The 22,347-nt window shown below is 35.0% G+C and overlaps 1 protein-coding gene across 1 annotated transcript in view; it reads right to left on the minus strand.

Moving 5' to 3' along the window:
• LOC145668089 (uncharacterized) overlaps positions 1 to 22,347 on the minus strand; it is a 428,593-nt gene that overhangs the window by 224,858 nt on the left and 181,388 nt on the right. The window lies entirely within an intron of this gene.

The raw sequence follows: 22,347 nt of genomic DNA on the forward strand, positions 1-22,347 counted from the left end.
GAGATTAATATAATTTGAATCTAATACCGGAGAATATTTTTAAATATTATTTTGAATTTTGTTCTGATAGGCATATTTTTAACAACAGCCATAAAAAAATAGGTCTACTAAACGCTAAACCTTTCTAACAACTGCAGAGTTGTTTAAAAATCAATTTAAACGAAAGAGGTACTATATGAAACTAATGAGAACTGCATATTGAAATACAATTAAAATTAAAAGCTAATGAGATACCTGAGCATTGTGTGATTTCACTAATGCGGCAATGTTAAGTAAAATCTTCGTGACGCACATTATCAACTCATTTTCAACTGATAAGCGATTTCTTGTCTTTGTGTTAATGCTTACGATGAAAGAAAACCCACTCCGGTTAATGGTATTCATTCTGAAACAGTATGACGGATCGGATTTGATATTTGTAATATGAATGAACTGACCAAATTTGGTTTTAATCCATTCGCTTTTAGGGAAGCTACTGTATTCAGTATATACAAGAAATGGATTTCTACTATTATAGAAATAGATGGATATCGTGAGATCTCCTCAATTGGTATATTAAAAATCCCACACAAGTTTATTACAAATCAGAAATTATAGGCGGTCGTGATAGGAATTAGGTTGAGAACCACTGCTGTAGCCTAGAGGTTTGGTTTTACACTTCTTCTGTACTCTTTCTGCCTTACCAAAACAACATAGTTTTATTTTTTTATGATTAATAATAGTAAATGACCTTTCTGGGTGTATAATAACAACAATTCATCAGTACTATATAGATGTAGAGTCTTGTTGGAGCCCCCAAACGTTAGACCCCTTCTAACAAATATTTCCGGGTTCGCGCCTGTGCAGGCCAGACATTAGGCTAAAAGTAAACTCGATCCTCAAGTAGCTTAGTCGTGACGATGCAATCACGGACTCCTCTTACTTTCAGTTCTCCTTGGAAATCCTTCGAGGCTCAATACTTAGCATACGTGTTCTCAGCGCGGGAGACTCGAGATCGATTCCCGTTGGGAACTTATCTGGTTTGAATTCCAAGTTGAGCTAGAGGTCCACCTCTTATAATAACCTCGGTGCTGAAGGTGAGGCTGAACTGGAAACCAACAAATCTAGCTTCAACTCTAACCGGGTCCGTTAACATAATCCGGAAATCCAATCTCTTGGGAATGAGGTAGTGGTGGTGTTGGGAGACAGATTAATCTTACGTCATAGTCTGTGCAGCTGCAAACTGCATCGGGTTCAAAACCCGGCCGTGATTCGAGCCCACGTTTAGTGGGTTCGGTCCTTCGCACCTCAGTGTTGCTTTTAAGGACATAAAACATAAAAACTCAAACTAACTTTAAGGCATCGTTATTTTTTTTATTTTTTTATTTTAATACTCTGTTGGGTGACTCAAAATGATGTTCCCTATTTCGTTAATTTATTATATAGCTTTTCTTACCAATATATATTTTTTTCTGGAATATAATCTCAAAAAAAGTTTTTTCTTTCTATTGCAGAGGCGTAGTTATGCAGACGTCCAACAGAAGACAGTTTAGTCAAAGTGACTAATATGGCTTCTACAGGCCACAAGACGTTCTGTGTACTTGATTTTCATGCGACTAAGCCCGTTGTGCAGTGCAAGTTCAACGACATTTCTGTGGAAAATTAAGGTATTTGTGCCGCCAATTTAATTGCTACAACTGTAGTTGAATTGCATCCGCGCATCACTGCAGCTGTGGTCGATATCGACCCTCATATGTAGTGTTGTAAAAAAACGGTTTTTTTTCTGTGAAGTTTTTTTTCAATAAAAAACATCGTTCTTTTTCATGTTTTTTTTCAAAAATCTGTTTTTTTTCTGGCAACTATTATTTATTGATTTATGTTGCAGATTATTGAAATAATCAACAGAACTTGAGTCGAAGCCCTCGTAACTTACAAATCGTTTGTTTCTTTGAACCTATACGAGCAAAATTGTGTGATTATTCCTTTCGGTCCCAGGTCATTTTTGGCGTTTCCCTACATTTCCAGTTACTGACTTATTGCTCAAAAACTATTCATTCGATTGATATGGTTAAGGCCTTGTTTTTAAGAAAATGGATGTGGCTATCTTTTGGTGTAAGTTGCATTGCAGTGTTACCAACGGGTGGGAAATTATTGAGGGAAATGTAGGGGTGAAAATTTACAAAAAATTCCCTAACCGAATTTCAAAAATTTTTTGTGTCTAGCACCACTGCTGCTATATGGGTTCAAGTCACCTAAACAAATCTTTGGTGTGTTGACAAGGTACAGTGAAATCCTGAAGTCGCTGGCTTCCATTCAAAGAGGGAAAAAAATTCTGTCATACACATGAAATTTTGACACTTTTTACGCCTCAGAAGCAAAAATCAAATATGCCGGGGTACAGCTTCTCTAATTATCCTATTGAAACTTTTTATGGTGTGTTCTGTAGAGCAAAGAGGAAGCTTTCAGGTAGTGGTAGGTTTGTTTCAATGTAGCCAGTAAGAGGGTAATAATAGAGGAGAAAAGGGAAATTTTCCGAATTTTTCACCTAATAGCGGGAATTAATTGTTTTGGCTGGAAACGCTGCCATCAGACAGACGCAAGCTATCTGAAAATAAACCGTAGTACTCGAAGAATATATCCTACAAGTATCATGGCGATATATAACAAAGTAAACATGAAATTAAAAAAACAACTCTCATTCTACCTCAGAAATTCACCATTTTCTTCCAATTTCCAGAACATGGTTTATTATAAACCTCAACTGTACTTCCCCTAATTATTCTAGTGAAACTTTTTATGGTGCGCTGTGTAGGCTAAGGATGAGGCTGTTAGCCACTGGTACATTTGTTTGAATGTAGCCAACAAGAAGGAAATAATAGAAATAAAAAAGGGAATTTTTCCCAAAATTTGCCCCTAAAATCTGGAAATATTTTTTTTTGTAGCTAGCAACACTACTATCAGACACACACAAACTATCTTAAAATAAGCTTTGGTATTCCTCTAATATATCCTACAAGTTTTGTGACATATCTAATAAAGTAAGCATGTCAATAACAAATATCTCATTCTACCTTTAAAAAAATCACAGTTATCTTTTCAATTAGAGAACAAGGTCCACTGTAAACCTCAACTGTACTTCCCCTAATTATCCTATTGAAACTTTCTATAGTGCGTTGTGTAGAGCAAACACGAGACCTCCAGATACTGGTACGTTTGTTCCGATATAGCCAACAAGAGGGAAATAATAGAGACAAAACATATAATTTTTCCAAAATTTCCCCCTAAAATATGGAATTAAAATATTCTGTAGCTGGCAACACTGCAACCAGACAGACGCAAACTATCTTAAATTAAACATTGGTACACCACTAATATATCCTACAAGTATTATGGCGATATTTAAGGAACAAAGCTTCAAATTATCAAAAATATATTGCGGTAAAGAGAAAGGCAAGGAAAAACTGGAAAAATCAAGGGCTAGAACCTAAATACGAATTTTACGTGCGTTCCCTAATTACCCCATGTAACGATCTGTACTTTCGTTTGTTAAGTAAGGACAAATGTTCGATTGGCGTAAGTTGACTTGCACTCGGACGTATAGCTACGGATTTATAAACAAAAATTTCTAATTTTTTGCCCAAATATAGGAGAATTTTAAATTCCCTAATTGGCAACACTACGCGCAGGCCCATTCAATTGATGTCAACAGTTAGGTATCCATCAGAGGTATCTACCTGGCATGTCTTTCTACAACGAAGGAAGCTACAGGGGAAAAAAGTAAAGGAAATTCGAAATTAGAAAATTCTCGAATTTTTTACTGGGGTGAAATTCGACACCAGAAGAAAAAGAAATTAATATGATAAACTATAGCCCAACCACATTTTGCAAGAATAATATCCCGATATCTTAATTAGTGTCCACACTAAAGCGGATTAAACAAGTGCTTGACCACCGAGTATACACTTGATTACATTTTTCTTGACTACTAACTCGTGTTGTTGTTGTAGTTATAGTCTCGACTAATAATAATATCGTTGTAAACAATAACTTTATAAGGAAAAGTTTTTCTCCTTTTTACATCTTAGTTCCAACACTGTTGGTGAGAAATGTAGGGTGTTTCAAAATAAATTTTGGGGTTTTAAGTCTTCGTAGTACTTATTACATTTTACGAACAATTATAAGCAATGCATGAAGTAAAAGAGCACCTCAAACAGTCTTTGCTACAAGTGTTCAATGTGAGATTCATTCATCACACGGCACACATCTAGTCGATAGGCGAGAAAGGCCCATAAACTTTCCGCCATATGGCACAAAACATATTCAATTTTGAGGAGTTTCGTTTCAATTGTACCATCTCCTGAGGATTTGCTGACGGCCAGATGCAAACATTATGAGTGTTCACATTAGCTCTTAGGTGAAAAGTCGATTTATCACTGTAGGCGACACGATCCAGAAAATCTTCATTGTTATGCAGCAATATTTCACTTGCGAAATTGGCACGTAAACCGTAGTTTAGGTTTTAGACCTGTAGCAACTGTAAACAATAAAGACGTAGTTGCAAGCGTCTCCTTAATATTCTTCACACAGACGGTTGCACTGTACAGGTTCAGTCTTTATTAAAACACAAAAAGCTTTCTGCTCTCTAGTCTCCATCTTTGCTACTTGCTCTTTCTAACGGCAGACAGAAGAAACAACGTATGCACATGCGTGCGTACAAAACTGTTTGAGTTGCTCTTTCATTTGATATAATATTTAGAATTGTAAGTTAATTGTAATAGATACTACAAAGTGTCAGAAAACCTAATATTAATTTTGAAACACCCTGCATTACTTCAAATTGAGTCATCCTATATTCAGATCCTAGTCAATTTGTCGCCTCGTGCAATGGCATAATTTGCCGCCTCCCCCTTTCTCCAGAAAGAATAAATCTTAGAAGTCATTATTTTAAGTATGCTACTCCAGCATGAACAACAAAGGTGAGGGTAAGTGCAGTCGCACTCAGAAAGGCTTAAATACTTACTAAAAATGCAATTCCGTTGTATCTATTTTTTTCTTTAAATGTTAATCTATTATGATAGTGAAAGATAAAGCAAACACACCTGCATAGGAAAGATGGTAATCCTTTTTATAGAATTCACTATCGAGCTTCAATCTCAATGTTTCAGTTTGCAATTCCAGTGCAACTAGCTCTTTTATCTTTATTTCTTGATTTTTCTTCTACATCTTCTAACATTTAAAAAAAGAAACTTATTTCTATCTTCAATGATAAGGAACTTGCTTCTGACAAAAACAAGACTACTTTCATATCAAAACTGTGATAACTTACTAAATGGAGCAGATATTCACTACTATTCGAGAATTGAATTCTTGAATTTGACAACAATCAAGCAATTTGTGCTCGGATTTATTCGACCATTTGCTTTAGCATTGTCCATGTGGCCTTAAACTAATGCAACCTAAACATAATTTATGAATGAAGTATTCAAATAGAAGGTCAGCTTAGTAATTGTATCTACCATCATCATGAAGTCTGTTTCCAACAAGAAATATTTAATTTCAATAATATACTTATGATAGATTTTGCCGGACCATCCAAGCTTGCCGTTCCACGCAAATGCACGTGTTGCATATATATAGTGGCGTATTTAGGAGGGCTTCCGGGCTTAAGCCCCCCCCCCCCCGAAATCGTACTTACTATAGTAAAGTATATGAAATATCTTGCAGAATTTTCACATTTTCAGGCAAAGCCCCCCCGAAAGTTAGCAAAGCCCCTCCCGAAACAAAATCGTAAATACGCCACTGCATATATGGTAGAGCCGGCTCTGCATATCATATATATATCTAGTCGACAAATTATTTATATATGACATTTAGAAAAATACTATTAGGCAAATTAGTATTAGTTTTTACCTTTAGACAAGTTATTGGAATTTTATACTGTTCGTGACATTATTTTCGTGCTTATTAATGGCCTGCTTTCACGAAAAAACAAAATTTCATTTCTACTTTTATATCTTAGTTGATATTGATGAAAACTGCTGAAACCCGAATTGTTAATAGGTATGGTATTCATATAAATTGTAAAATATTTGTAGCGTATCAGTATCTAGCGTTTACTTTATGTTGCATTTTACGGTGATTACACCTACGTAAAAATATTTCATTCTTAAATAGACGTAAGATGCATTACAAATGACTATTTGAAAAAAAACGAAATTTAGAAAAAAAACGAGAGGCAATGTTTTTTTTCTAAAAAAAACGTAGATTTCTGAAAAAATACGAACCGTTTTTTTTCTATTTACAACACTACTCATATGCTAGGAAGCGTTTGGCAGGAAGTTGATTATAGACTAAATGTATGTTGTATAACTTGTGGATCGCATATTGAACATTTATATATTAGGAAAAAAATTGAGTTGATCAATCAATGTGTGTAATCTTTGTTTACATACGTGTTATTAAAAGCAATTCTTTTTCTTCTTCTTCTTCTTCTTCTTCTACTTCTACTACTACTACTACTTCTAATAATAATAATAATAATAATAATAATAATAATAATAATAATAATAATAATAATAATAATAATAATAATAATAATAATAATAATAATAATAATAATAAGAGAACATTATTTTGACTCACCCTGTATATAGTACATTACAGAATGTAGAATATTAACTTCCTCGAACTCACATTGCCAGTAGAAGTAGCTAAGTAACCTTGACCACTTAAGACTGTCATTTGTTTCGGCACTAAGAAAGAAAGAAGCACACAGAACCTTGAGAAAACAAACGAAAAGCTTAATCATGTGCATAGTACGTACCTTCCTGTGATTTATGAGCTCTGCCATTTAATCCAGTGCGACAAACTAAAATCCCCGTTACGTAAAGTGCGTACCGTCTCTGTTTGATAACACAGGTGCCTTCATCCTCAATACACACTCATGTATTTACACATTCTCATGTGCTATCTCCATGATGAACATTTAGAAACAGTTGGCAGCGAGCGAGGGTTAACGGAAGTTTGTTCTCTTCCTTTGATGCCAACACGTTATCATTGTTAAAAAGAGCGGAAGAGAAAGCGAGGGCTGTAAATAAATGCTAATGTCCACTCTCGTTGAGGAGACATACGGTCGTTCGTCACTAATCAGTATGCGGAAGAACAAGAATACTATTCTGTTAGATCAGAAACGACCAATTGGTGGCCCGCGACGCTATTTTATACAACCCGCGGTATACTAACAAAATTGTTTATTATTTATATTTTTTAAAAATTTTATCAACACAACAGGCAGATGCCCACGTACAGTGTTGAAATACTACATTTTTACAAGTTTTTTTTAAGTGCCTTACAGGACATTGTATCGTAGGTGTATAAATTTTATCATGTTTTTCACATAATTCGTTATAGACAGAACATCCAGAATGGTGACCTCAGACAGTGACGTACGCAGGGGATAGGTCCTGGGGGTCCAGACCCCCCGAAATTTCGATTTTTGTGTAAATGTAGCCTAATTTTAGGGTCAATTTTAGGAATTTCAATATAAAATATTCTCATATTGAGTTTGAACACCCCCCGCAACCAATTCTTGTGTACGCTACTGACCTCAGTTATTATTATGTTGTTTAGCTGGTTTTAGCTATTTTGCAATACAAGAGACCAATATTATTATCTGCAGGCACACGGAAGTTTAATGTTGATATAAAGTTTGACTTATCAAATTCATTTTGAACTTTCTTTTTTGGGGGGGAGGGGATACAAGGTCGGCAATATCACGCCTTAGTTCTAATTAATAAATATTAAAATTGTCTACCAGTGTGCTATGGTTTTCAAGTGAGTGATAAATTCTAATTATGAATCCTAACACTTAAATTTAGGAATATATTAAGTAATTGACATTTATAACTTATTCTTCAAGCTTCGAGAGCAATATTGAATGAAAATTTATTCCCCTTGAAAACTCTATTGAAAACAATGGTAAAAACGGTAGGTAAAAGGAACTTTTGGGCCTTTTGTTTGGATAATTCGAAGTGATAAGTACAAAAATGTTTAATGTTAGACTGATTATCATTATTATTAATTATTCTGGTTTTTGGCAGGTCCTGGGGCTAATGAGACTTATTTACAGTAGGAAATCGAAAATCCGAACTAATTGGGACGACGGGACGGAACGACGGATTTTCAAATTGTTTGGATTTTCGAAAAGTATAAGAAAATGTCATTTAGGTTTAAATATACTGTACGGTATGCTATCGATACAGTGGTTATACAGTACATACAGTAATTAGAGTACCGTACGTAAGGCTACTTACATTTAATGTTTCTGAAGAATCTGCTCGTACACTAAATTACACAGAGAAAAATCCGTTCTCCGGACAGCGGTATATTGTATAAATACACGATATCCTCTTGTTTACTAGAGAAATCAGTACGGGGCATACGTTATCCGTATGCTACATAGGTACTGCCCTTAGATGTTACATCAGGCTGTTGCAGGATGTCTGACATCTAACAGTTTTCCGTATATCACATGCATATACTTACGTTACCTTCGTCAGTTATATGTTATATCCGTCCATTTGTATGTGAGATCCTGACCGCCTACATTGTTTCATACGGAAAGTACGTATAGATGGAACACTTATACAGAATTATTATAAAATATGCGTTTTCAGTTATACGTCTGCTGTACGTTAAGTCCAAAAACTACAGGAATTACGCATGTAACTTATCTTTTTAAGTACACCACCTACATTTTTTTCCTCAGTGTACACTGTTCTTGTAACTCACACTTAAAACTTAACTTATATATTCCTAAGGGAATATAAAAATACAAATATGTATGGCAGTTACATATGAATGATCTTTTGTACACTGATTTTACTCAACACCAACGGACAACCCTATTGTTTGTTTATTGCTAGCGCTCAGACAGTGTTAAAAGCTTCTAGGGGCCGCGTTCAGATTTTTGACGTTTCGGTTTTTTGACGTTCGGATTATCGACGTCCTACTGTATTTATTTTAATTTTAGGTTTGGCCCTGGAAATATTTCTTCCACGTTTCTCGTTGTTCAGCTTCTCCTTCTAACCTTCCAATTTTTTCTTATATTTTTTTAAATAATCGATCAGTTGTGCTCTTCTTCTTCTTCTTCTTCTTCCAATTCCTTGCTTTCCTTTCATCTCTTCTTCTATGGCGTTATGAAGAAGACAATTTTTTCTTCACAAGATGTGTCCAATCCAATTAGCCTTCCTACGAAGGATGATGACTAAAAGAGTCCTCTTCTCTACTATCCGTTTTAAAATATCTTCATTAGTTGCTCTCTCTGTCTATTTTATCTTATCAATCTTCTTCCAACATTACATTTCAAAATCTTCTAAGTATTTCTTCTCCAACTTCCGTAATGTCCAAGTCTATGAAATATATACATCGTACCAGTTGGACTGATTGTATATAGAAAAATGGAGTTTCAACTGGTTTCCAGCTATTCCGAGGCACCCATAGCGAAGAGACATACAAAAACATAGTTCATGTGATGATGATAATGAAGATGAAGATAAGGTAAAGTGGTGAAATAAAGAAGAGAAGTATGCCAAAACCCATCTGGTTTCCGAAATGGTGGTAAAATTTTTTTAAAAAATATTGAATATCAATTAAATCTTATTAATGACGTATTCTACTCAATAAATGAAATAGAAGACTGTTGACCGTGTAAAAAACAAGCAAAAAAATGAAAATCATGAACGTCTTCAAGTAGGGACAGCTAATTAAGGTTGTTATTCGTGTGTGTGTGTGTTTGTGTGTTTGGTCTATTAATTCAGTATCTGTAGTACTGTATTTAAATGTATTTTTTGCGATATGTGAGGCTCATGTGCGACTAAATGTCATTTGTTTGTAGTCTGGTATTGAGTCACGCAAACCTTAAAGTATGCTGCATATAAATCATCATTATTATTCATGTCTGCTACAGAAATTTTATTTGCTGAATTTTTTGTATATTTCGAAGTTTGAATATGCCTAAATCGAGTTTCTTTCGTGTCCCTCTTGGATTTCAAATTAAAGAGTACGCTGTATACCTCAATAACTTATCTTTCTTTGAATTGGGATTGTTTCTGTTGATATTATGTTTTCATTCTTCACTGTTTTCCCTTGGTGTGGATCAGGATCAACAACAGTAAATCTATGTTCTAATATTCTGTTTCTTCTCTCTTCTAAAACATCTTCCTTTGTTACTTTCTCCGTCCATTTTGTTTTATTCACTTTCCTCCAACACCACATTTCAAAGCTTTCTAAATTTGTCTTCTCTAACCTCCGTAATGTCCAAATCTTCCAACCACACAATGCAATATACTCCGTATAAAGTACTTAACTAGTTTCTTTCTTAGTCCAGTGTTAAGCCTGCTAGTTAGGAGTGATCTTTTCTTGTTGAATGCCTCTTTGGCTACGGCGATTCTTGAACTGAACACTTTGCAGATATTCGAACTAATCGACCTCTTCAAGCTCTCTCTATTCTACTCTGATCCGTAAGGACTTGTTTCCACGGGATATACTCATGACTTTCGACTTTTCGATGTTGATTTGCATTCCGTACTCTTTTCCAGTATTAAGAGCTCTCTCGTGGCTAAGCGGTTTGCGTACGTGCCTTTGGCGTGGGAGATCCGGGTTCGATTCCCGACGGGAGTTCATGTGGTTTAGATTCCACATCAATTAGTAGGTCCACGTCCCATATAGTCTCGCTGCTAAAAGGGGACGCTAAACTAAAGTCAACTGAACTCAACTCTTTTCCAGTATCAACTATTTTATCCATCATTTCCTGTAGTCCTTCTTAATGTTAATGATCTACCGTTCAATCTTGAAATCTCCAACTTCCATTAATGCTTCCTAAAACTAAGCTATAAACGTTGAATTATTGGATTGACTTAATCTATCGTTGCCTAACTCTACTTCCAATCTCTATAATATTGGTTTCTATATGCTTCAAGAGCAATTTCACTCCTTAGGTTGCGAATGAGCTGTCGATTTCTTCAGTTGACCCAGATTTCTTTAAGTATTTTAAAAGTTTGGTCCAACTGAACTGGTCGAAATCTCTTTGTATTATTTAGTATATTCTGCGTTACATACTCGTTCATATTATGTTCATTCCATTTATTTTTACTCTTCTAAAGCTTTCGATACTGTAAACCATAATATTTTGTTGTCTAAGCTAGGTAATTTTAGATTTTGTGACCAATTCTTGGAGCTCATTGAATCATACTTAAGAAACCGAAAAACACTGTAACAAATAAGTAATTCAAATCAACCGAATACATTGGTAAATCAGGTGTATCCCAAGGTCCAAGTTTGGGTCCATTGTTGTTCATGTTATACGATAACGACTTGCCTTCAACTTTAAAACATGCTGATTGTCTCGTATATGCTAACGACTTAACGATATATAAAAATATTCGGATTATAGAGAATAATCGTCCATTGCAAAAATATATCAATGCGCTGTTTGAGTTGAGCTATAATTTACTACAATATAAAGAAGTGTTGCTCTATGGTTCTAACGACAAATAAAATAAATTTTACTCCAATCTATTCTATAAATGGACAAGTAATGTATTACGTGCAATCTATTAAAGATCTAAGAATAATTATAGACAGCAAATTAGAACTCAATGAACTCATACAGTATGCTGTTAGTAATTCTTATAAACAATTAGGATTTATAATAAGAAATGCATTGGATTCTAATAATGGATATGTCCTGAAGTTGCTTTTTAATAATTTTGTCAGATCTAGATTGGAATATGGATCGATTGTATGGTCGTTTGCGAATAAATCACATACTGAGAGGATGCGTATTTTATACTTTTAATAAAAATCATGTATCTGTACTTCTGGACGGAATATCTTTTAAAAGATTACTACATGACTTCTAATATAACAGTTCATTGGAGAGGTGTGTTTTGGATGACCAATTTTCTTTATATATATATATATATATATATATATATATATATATATATATATATATATATATATATATATATATATATATATATATATATATATATATATATATATATATATATATATATATATATATACTTCTGTAATTGTACGTAAAAAATTTATACACATGCGCGGAAACGTGAGGCGGTTGTCGTTCGTCTTTTGTTATCAGTGTTACCAGTTTAGCATTTTGTCGCTTGATCTAAAAATTTTTAAGGATATTTTTTTTACCAAAACAATTGGTTCACTTATGATTGTTAGAATAGAAATTTAGCACCTTTTAAATGTTGTCTAGTGACTAAACTAGCATTATTTCCACTAAAATTAATATTTCTAGCGTCTTCTTGCAGTGTGTTTAGTGACAATATTATTCACATTGTTGGCAGTGTGTTCAGTATCATTACGACATGTGTAATACGGACAGGTTTGACATATATTTTTATGCCATATCAATGTTTTCGGGCTCTGTGTGTATGCAAGTCATTACATAATATAGGCCTACATCAATAAAAGATATGGTTTAAATGTTACATCACACCTTTCTAAGGCTTGTGACACAGAAGAATTCTGTCAAGTTCTAGATGAGAGTAACAAAACCAGCTGGGCATACATTTTGTACTTCAATTTAGAAAACGAGACGAGACAAGACATGAAATGATTCTTCGAGAATTGAGACGAGACAAAAGTTCATTAAAAAAAATCCATAAAAATTCATTTCTTGTATGGGCTTGTTTTTTTGGGCAACCATATAGGGTAGCTTTATTGTTGTTTAAAGAATTCGTTATCTGGTTTGTTTATTAAATGAAATGAATTCAAAATCTTTTAATTTAACGTCCCACCATTAGGCACTTTAGGCTAAGGGACACAGATGATTAAAGCAGGTGAATGATGGTGGAAGAATTGGTGAAATGAGAAAGTAGGAGGAGATGAGAGCAGGGGCGGATCCAAGACCGACTTCTGGGGGGGCGGTGGGTTGTCATACTGCTACTTTTAAAGGCTCCAAACTTCGGGATGAGTTTTATTTATATATATAAAATAAGAAAGTTTCCTCTTCTGGGGGGGAGGCAATCGCCCCGATCGCCCTCCCCCTGGATCCGTCCCTGGTTGAGAGTACCCCAAGTAACTCCACGGATACAATTGTACACCACAAACTTACTTGGCTGGGGATCCAACCAGGGGTCTCACGCATCAGAGATAAGAGCTCTACCACTGAGTCACCGTGCGCCCGTTTGTTTATTAAAGTTTAACGTCCTTTTCAGCACCGAGGTTGCGTGAGTCATGAACTTACAGTCTACTGTGGAATCCAAACTACCGTAACCCGTTCAAACTTCAATGCTCCCTGGGGACGCGGTGGCTCAGTGGTAGAGCGTTCACCTCTGGTGCTTGCGGGCCCGGGTTCGATCCCAGCCCCCGCGAACTTCATGGTGGACAAACACCGTGTGTGTGGGTTTTCTCGGGGTTATCCAGTTTCCTCCCACTTTCTTTATTCCACCATTTCATTCATTTCTCATCATCGCCGTCTCCATTTAGTCTAACCGGCATAACCGTGGGACGTAAAACTCAAAGATTTCGTTTTTTTCAATGCTCCTTCACTGGGAATCGCACCCAGGATCACTTCCACAAAGGAGTACGCGCTACCACTAGACCCACGAGGAGGGCTAATTCAAACAATTTATCAAGTTAGTTTGTGATGGGTCTTAATCTTCTTACAGTTGGGGGATAATGAGACGCCCATTTCCGCATTTGGTTTGTGTGTACGTGTGAATAACCTTTGGAAATGGACATTTAAGTAAAACAGTTTGTCTTTTTTGTCTATACATCTAAATAATATAATTATGATTTATCATAACTCTAAACTTGTTCTTGTTCATTAGTCAAATACTTACCAATAATTAAAAACAAAATCATACTGATATTTCCAATGACCTAATAAACAACTTGTCTTACTGGCCAAGAAAAAAAAAACTAATAGATTGTTTAAACGAGGTAATTTGTTTACTAATTTTTGTGTAATGTTTGCTTAAAAGGAGAGAATAATGCAAAATATTAATTAACATCAACAGTGTTTGTTGTTGTGTGTACATTAACATAATTACAAAGCATGAAATGAGGTTAGGGTTAAGGACTTACACATGAAGCACCACTCACACTAACTGGACACTAATTACAAAGCTTTGTTTTCTTTTGACACATTTACCTACATTAAACATTCTTATATTTATTAAATTTATTTTTTTCATTAAAAGACATCTTAGTGGTTTCCAACTCAGATACAAAGCAACAGACGTGATTTTCAATTGCATTAGTGCATTTATCGTAATTCCAAATTCGACTCCCGGTACAGCTAAAGTCTTCGTTTTGATCTAACATTCTAAAGGAATTCGGAGTCTTTCAAGTGCAGAAAAAGAAAACATCTTTGAGTTTAACGTACCACGGTTGTGCAATTTAGGCTAAGAGAGACGATGATTAAAGCAACTGCATGATGATGGGAAAATTGGTGGAAAGAGAAAGTGGGAGAAAACGGGAATACCCCCAAACAAATCTACGGGCACGATGTTGTCCACCACAAACTTACTTGGCCGGGATCGAACAAGGGACCCCACGCACCAGAAATAAATGATCTACCACGGAGCCACCGTCCTCCCTTTGGAGTATTTCAGTTGTTCAAATCCACAATCAGCAGCAAACGTACGAAAGACAATAAAAAATTCAGGAGCAAGCAAAATATTATGGATCATTAGTATTAGATTTAATTTATGTATCGGGGGGGGGGGGAAGGCACGGTGGCTCAGTGGTAGAGCGCTTATCTGGTGTCGATCCTCGGTCCCTGGTTCGATCCTCGACCAAGTAAGATTGTGGTGAACAACAACGAGTCCGTGGGTTTTCTCGAGGAGAAAAGAACAGTTTTAGATATTATTAAGAAGAGGAAGAGAAACTGATTGGGACATTGGCTAATAAGGAACTATGGTGGCAGGAAAGAGAGGGAGAAGGCGAAGGAGGCTACAATTGATGGATATCAAAACAGAAAAATTAAACCTGAAATCGAAGAGGTTAGCTGAAGACAGTGAAGCCTCTGAGCTTCCCAGTTGCAGCAAGTAAACTGCCAATAATGGCAGAATACCTATAATGATGATATCCTCATAATGAATTTGAACCTCCACAAAAGCTTTGAACCCTTTTGAAAATAAATTTCTGCGCACGTGTCTGTGTGAAGAATCCTACTATTGCAAAGGGCATACCCTATTTTAAAAATATGTAGGAGCCAACTGCTAGAGTATTTAGTTACACTTTATAGTGTCAAACCCATCGTTTATACAGGTGTTTCAAAACAACACCCACAAAGTTTGGGAGGTGATTCCTGACACCAAGATAAGACAAAAAGCATAGACCAACCTGGGTGCACAAATGCTTCCTTTCGGAGTTATAGGCTGCTGAAAACATGAAAAAATGAACTTTAAAGGTCCATAGCTAAGAAAATATGGGACCACCGCAGTCGGGTCAAGACTTCACTTAGGAACTAATATGTACGCTATCTAAAAATGCATGTTTCAGAATCCTAAGGCACTCACGCAACATTTTTTTATATATGTAGTTTGGCTACGGGCATATACTTTGAAATACTCACCAACTGCCTCTGTAAAAATTGTTGCGGAAGCACTGCAGGATTCTGAAACATGGATATTTGGATGGCTCATACTAGTTAATAAGTGAAATCTTGACCCGAGTACGGTAGATCCCATAGTTTTGGAGCTATGGTTCTTTAAAGTTCATTTTTTCATGTTTTTGGCAGCCTATAATTCCGAAAGGGAGCATTTGTGCAACCAAGTTGGTCTATACTTTTTGTCTAATGTTGGTGTCAGGAATCACCTCCCAAACGTTGTCGGTGTTGTTTTGAAACACCCTGTATATATAAGGCATATATGATAATCATCATACACACCATACACATACAGAGAAAGACCGACATCCTGACAACTGACGTGCACCTACCCACACAACTAAACAAGTATTTGATGGCCGTTGTTTCGTTGTTAAGTAGTATATTGTCAACTGGTTTAAAGAACACTGCTACATTTTATATTTAAATTGTCTTGTTCTTTTGTAGGCACAAAGGAAACAACTAACGACCGTGGCAAACGCGCAAAGGCGGAGTCCTTTTAAAACTTCTTTGACTAGTGTGTTGCTCACTTCAGTTTAGTTTGTGAGGTTCGTAGGTTGATATTTTTCATCTGAAGACAACATGCGTGGATTTTGACTATTAGTTTATGACGTGTTGTGTGTGTGTGTGGATCCGAATGTCTTTCTCAGCTTTGTTAATCCGGTTCACCATTTATTTTCTTTCTTTCTTTCTTTCTTTTTTCTTCCCTGTTTCAAAACGTTTGCTTAAATCTAATGTTTAAAGTATAAGAGGTAAATACGAGGGCCATCCACAAGAAAAAGAACATTTTGACCTGAAAGGTGAAACACAAGCAACAAGTGACAATGTGCAAAAAATTTATGCTACACAAACTGTATACTTTACTTCTTACAAGTAAAGGGCCAAATAGGTGGATAGAGTTGCGGAATGACAATTATGTTAGTGCGCCTAGCGGCTGAGCGCCATAAGAAACGGAGGAGGTCAAAGTTGGTGGGAAAAGGGCTATGCTATGTTACAGAAATACATGAAATAAACTGTTGAATCGTGAAAATAGTGAAAGATAGACAATGCAAACGGTAACATATTGACAAAAGAAGAATGGCCAGAGTACATCACCAACCTCAGCCGTCATCTTGAAATCCGCCATTTTGAAATCTGTCATATATATATATATATATATTTTTTAATGGAAAGGTAACCATGTAATATATCAGTTGCGTCCAGCATGTTTTCAAAAAGTCAATTATGAACTTTAGTGATCGTTATCTGTACTTATTTGGAAGATTTAGGATCAGGGTGGAAAAAAATCATGATTTTTTTAAAAAGATCATTTTTGATTATTTTTTTATTTAAATCGATTTTTTTTATTTAAATCAAATCTTTCTCCTCGTATAATACAAGTCGCGAACTGAAGAAAAAGTATTAGGAATTAGTATTAAATGCCAATTATGCCATTTAAGTGAAAGTATTGAGGTTGAATTTTGAATTAATCGGTGAAGAATCTTAAGCACGATCCACAATCAGTGTTAAATTTAGCCAATTATTCAGAAAACGCGTTGTAAAATCCACAGGAGAAAGGTCGTTTTAAAAAAAAATCAGGGATTGCTAATATCATTGCTATATGAGGGAATATGTTGACTCTTATCAAAAGTAGATTAATTTAATTTTCTCGTGGATGTACGGTATGACAGGTGGCTATACCCATAACTCACTTGTCTAAATTTCTTTTTATTATATAGCAGTGGTCACCAAACTTACGAAGTTTCTGAGCTACCGTACCGTTTTTAAGTTCTACTGTGATCTACAAATTAAAAGAACTACCAACTTCTTCTTTTTTTTTTAAGTCTTACATTTGTTTATTACGTATAACCTTACATTTCTATTAAATATGAAATCGAACTATCCAAGTTAGCAAATGTCTAATATATGCACGAAGAACATAACGTGCACAATCCCACGCGTAATCAACTGTAAGATGAGGTTGATAATGGCAGTTGCGTGGAAGAAACAAGCAGTCGTTGTCGTCAGCGTCAACTCGGTGGAGGAATCAAGATTAGCCAACCGGAGCGTTAACGAGATCTACCGAAAATGTCCCCGTGAGCTACTACAGTGCTGCCAAAATGTCGTGATCCGTTGCAAAAATGCAAACTAAAGCTCACGCCCACGCGTAAAGCCAATAAAGGTTGAGCTGCTGCTAAGCGAAAGAGCGGATGACGAATGGGAGTGGAATTCTTTCAGCCGATAGCAGCGCTTCGAAGAGAAGGCTAGGTGTCAAGTCTATGTGGTATATCTTTAGTAGATCGTGATCGATGGTTTGGCGATCACTGATTTATAGTATCTATCAGTCGTCGATTGCAGTTTCACACACAGTTTTTCATTCAGCATCGTCTAATTCACAATTTTCCAAAGCAAGGTTCCTTCCTCAAAAAACACTCTGTATAGGAAAGGGGTCATGAGTAAAACCATTTGGGTGAAGGTGACCGATGTGAAACGAGTTTTTCCTAGTAACTGAATGTATTGATTGTTCTATCTTGTATCAAACGATATGCAGATCTCATTGTTGCATAGCAGGCGTTAAGAGAAGCAACCGGTAATAAAAGAAGTAATCTTCTTAGGACCTCGCGTAGTAGTAACTATCCATCAACCAGTTAACAATCCTACGCATTCCTTTTGTTACCAAGTCAGAAAAAAAAAATCGATGGAGCGAGTTAAATAGCTGCCGACCTTTTGTCAAGGTTATTTAATGCGTCAAATGGAATGCCTCTGCCTGCACTAATATACGGTAGAAATAAGACTAAAGAAGTGGCGTATAGGGCTTGTAGTCAGTAATGATTTCAGATTATCTCCGGGAAGTGAAAAGTACAGGGGATGAAAAGTGGTACTGCAAAACTAATACTAGTATTCACATTGAATACAGTCAGATATATTACCCATGTGATGAATTTTGTAGTTCCGGGGATGAATTCTCATCGGGTCATCCTACATCATCACATTACAGACAAATATCCTAAAACTTGGACCTTCTGCCAGTGGTCGAATTATGCACATACCTGTTTTAGGTATATTTTTTGAGTTGTTAAACTTGTTAAGAGGCCTCATCCCGGCGAAATTAACATACCGCTAATTTTACAGTAATTATGTGATATCTTCAAATAGATAAAAGATAATCGAAATGAGGAACAAGAGCGCCCTAGACAATTTAATTTTACATAAGATACCGTTATCACGACTCACATATCTACTTTCTATGTCGAGTCATTTAGAATTTCGGCATATATTTTCGCGTTTCTAAACACTTGAAAACAGAAAGTCACTAGGTGACTTTTGATAACGGTACTTCACGCAAAATAATATTGTCTAGGGCGCTCTTGTTCCACATTTCAATTATATTTTATCTATTTGAAGATATCACATAATTACTGCAAAATTAGCCGTACTTTAATTTCGCCGAGATGAGGCCTCTTAAAGAAGGTATCGCTTTCCGTTGCTCCTCTTGTATCAACATTAACGTGCTCTCTTTTTATTTATTTATTTATTTATTTATTTATTTATTTATTTTTACACGCATACTCTAATATCGGGTGTCCCATTGCGCATTACTGTTAAAGTACCTAAAACAGGTGCATAGCATTTCTGACGTATTGAAGAGAACGTTTTCATCAGGGCTCGATTAACTCATCTGGAGCCCCGGAGCTAGAAAATATATGTGGCTCCTGCTGACTTCACCTAATACATTTCTGTGAAAGTGCAGTAGGGAAAGTTAAGGGAATATGTTTCATATTTTTGGTCATATTTTATTGTATGATGATGATTGTCTCTTTATATATATATATATATATATATATATATATATATATATATATATATATATATATATATATATATATATATATATATATATATATATATATAAAAGGCCGGATCCAAGGGGGGCTAAGGGGCTATAGCCTCCCCCTTAACGCTCAGATATACACTGGATAAAATGGACTTCAATCCTGGTTTACACTGGATAAAACGGCAAACTATGGCTTAGCCCCTCCCTTGATCATATCCTGGATCCGCCACCGTATATATATATATATATATATATATATATATATATATATATATATATATATATATATAGATATAGATATAGATATAGATATATATATATATATATATATATATATATATATATATATATATATATAGATATAGATATAGATATAGATATAGATAGATAGATAGATAGATAGATAGATAGATAGATAGATAGATAGATAGATAGATAGATAGATAGATAGATAGCCAGTTGAGATTTTGATTGGAGTGGAGGCTACTGTCCACCTGGAGGCCCGGGGCTACAGCTCCTCTAAGTCCCCCTTAATCTGGCAGTGGTTTTCATAAATAGAAAAGTTATAAATAAATACACTTTAAGTTTACTAAAAAGCTGAAGTCACCAATGCAATTGAAATGAGCAAGAAATAAAGAAAAATAGGAGAGAGAGAAAGAGAGAAAGAGAAAGAGAAAGGAATGATAATTTAACGAGTATGAGCTTGGACACTATTTCAATGTAGTAACCCTTATTCATAATTTTTACAAGTATCTTTGGTATATTTATTAATTTATTACCAGTATGTTATATCAACATAACTGAACCACTAAATACTTAAGCATGTAGAAATTTGTTAAGCTATTTTAACATTGTAATGCCATGACTGGCTATGCATTTTTAGTTAAAAAATTCTTTCCATTACAAAAACAGTATTGAGGGGAAAAAATGCTACTCTGTAATTCTATTTTTTTCTTTGTTCTTCCCTATTTTTATATGAACATTTCCTGAAAGAGCAATTAGTAAAAGATACAACCAACTAACCCGCTACTTTGTTATATTTGAAGACTGAACATATGTCTTCAATAAGGATAACTGGACAAACGTAATTAGTAATCTTTCCTCTTGTAAAATTTGCGAAACGGTACTTAGCAGTTTGGGTACTTGAAATATACGTCCACATAAAAGACAGTGCAAATAAATTGAGGAGGTTAAACATTCCTAAGCTATAGGTAATACCTACTCACATAGGCTCTGAAAGGTAGGCTCCAAGATGGTTGTTGCAAATTGTCTTGAAGCATTACTGGTTGAAGTTTTTCATTAGAGATAAAGAAGAGAATGTGTGTATATGTGTATATTAGAAAACATTTTCCAGTTGGATGGTGTTAATTACTGTTTTTTAGTCAACTGCAAATTATTATAGGTTGCATTTCTCCTTTTTATGCTAAACTGTATATGCTTCATGAATCTGCTTCATTATTTACCTCTAATAACTGAACGTAAGTTCATTTTGGATACAGCATATGTTGAAAAGTAAGGACAACAGCAACAAGAAACGTAAATTGTACTCTGGAGTTTTTTTTTTATTTTTATTTTTTTTTTTTTAATCTTGAAGGAAGGAAAGAACATTGCCAAACTACGAACAGTCAATTTCTAAAACGTCCCACACAAAATGACTGGAGAATGAAGTGTGCCTACTTTCACTACATTTAGTAAAAGATTACTGCACAAAAGCGTGATGGAAGTACTAAATTCTGATAACAAAATATGCTTGTTTTCACAAACAATTTAAATAATCTCTTGTAATTAAGAAAAATTCTTATCAGGGGTTTAGAATATCGAAATTTATGAACAAATCTCTCAAATATTGAAGAAAGTGACATACAGGAGTTTCAATTTTCATATTTTATAAATTTTGAAAATTTCGTAATTAGTATAGCGCGTTGGAAATTTAAGAGCAAAATGCGAATTTCTATCTTTCGAGATAGGATTTCATAAGATTCCAGATTAGCACCGCTAATCCCCCTTTAAACTGTAGGTCTCATTCTATAAAGTATCGCTGCTGACAAAAGACGGATACAAATCAAATGAACGGAATGGTCAAATGTAACGCAGATTACTTGAAATTGGCCACGGTGTCGTTGGCCACGACTCGATTTTAGTGTTGTGCCCACGACTCGATTTTGGTGTTATTTGCCACGGTATTGTTCTTGCTGATCTTCTTATATCATAAACGTGAAAATTTACGCAAAATCGACGCATAAGCTAAGGGTTGCCAGATAGCTACATTATAACAATCAAATCCATTATACTACTTATAAATAGAATACATACAAATGATCTCAATCACTCGGATTACTTCGCTATCTGCTGTTAACTCCATAGTTTAAATTTATTCAAGTTGAGTTCAAGCACTCGAGGTCATCGTTTGTGTTTTTAGAAACCTACAAAATGCGTTTCAAAATTGATATGACGTACGAATTGAATGTTTAAATTTGTAGCCAACGTTGAGTTTAGACATATCATCAGAACCAACTATAAGAGGGGTGGCAATCTCGACAGATGTCGGGGACCCGGCCTTTGGGAGGAGGCGTGTAAGAAATTAATTTCCTTTAATTTTTTCATAACTTTCCTAGAGATTATATAAAATAAAATTAAAATTAAATATATGGGTTTAACAATCTTTCAAACACATTTGCTGACAAGAATGAAGTTTAGTCTATTGATAATATAAGAATACAGTAATTTTTATATTGCTATTTGGCTATTTTCAAACCCACAGAGATTATCACAAATATTATTAAAATACACTGGTGGGCAATCTCTTTTTTCCATAATCTTTCTGAAATAAGATGGAGTGTGTGCACTAATTGCGACAATGTAACCTATAGCAGAAAAAAACTACCGAAGTAACGAAAGCTTT

The sequence above is a fragment of the Thermobia domestica genome, chromosome 13 (assembly GCF_964235325.1).
Source record: "Thermobia domestica chromosome 13, izTheDome1.hap1.1, whole genome shotgun sequence".
Taxonomy (NCBI): domain Eukaryota; kingdom Metazoa; phylum Arthropoda; class Insecta; order Zygentoma; family Lepismatidae; genus Thermobia; species Thermobia domestica.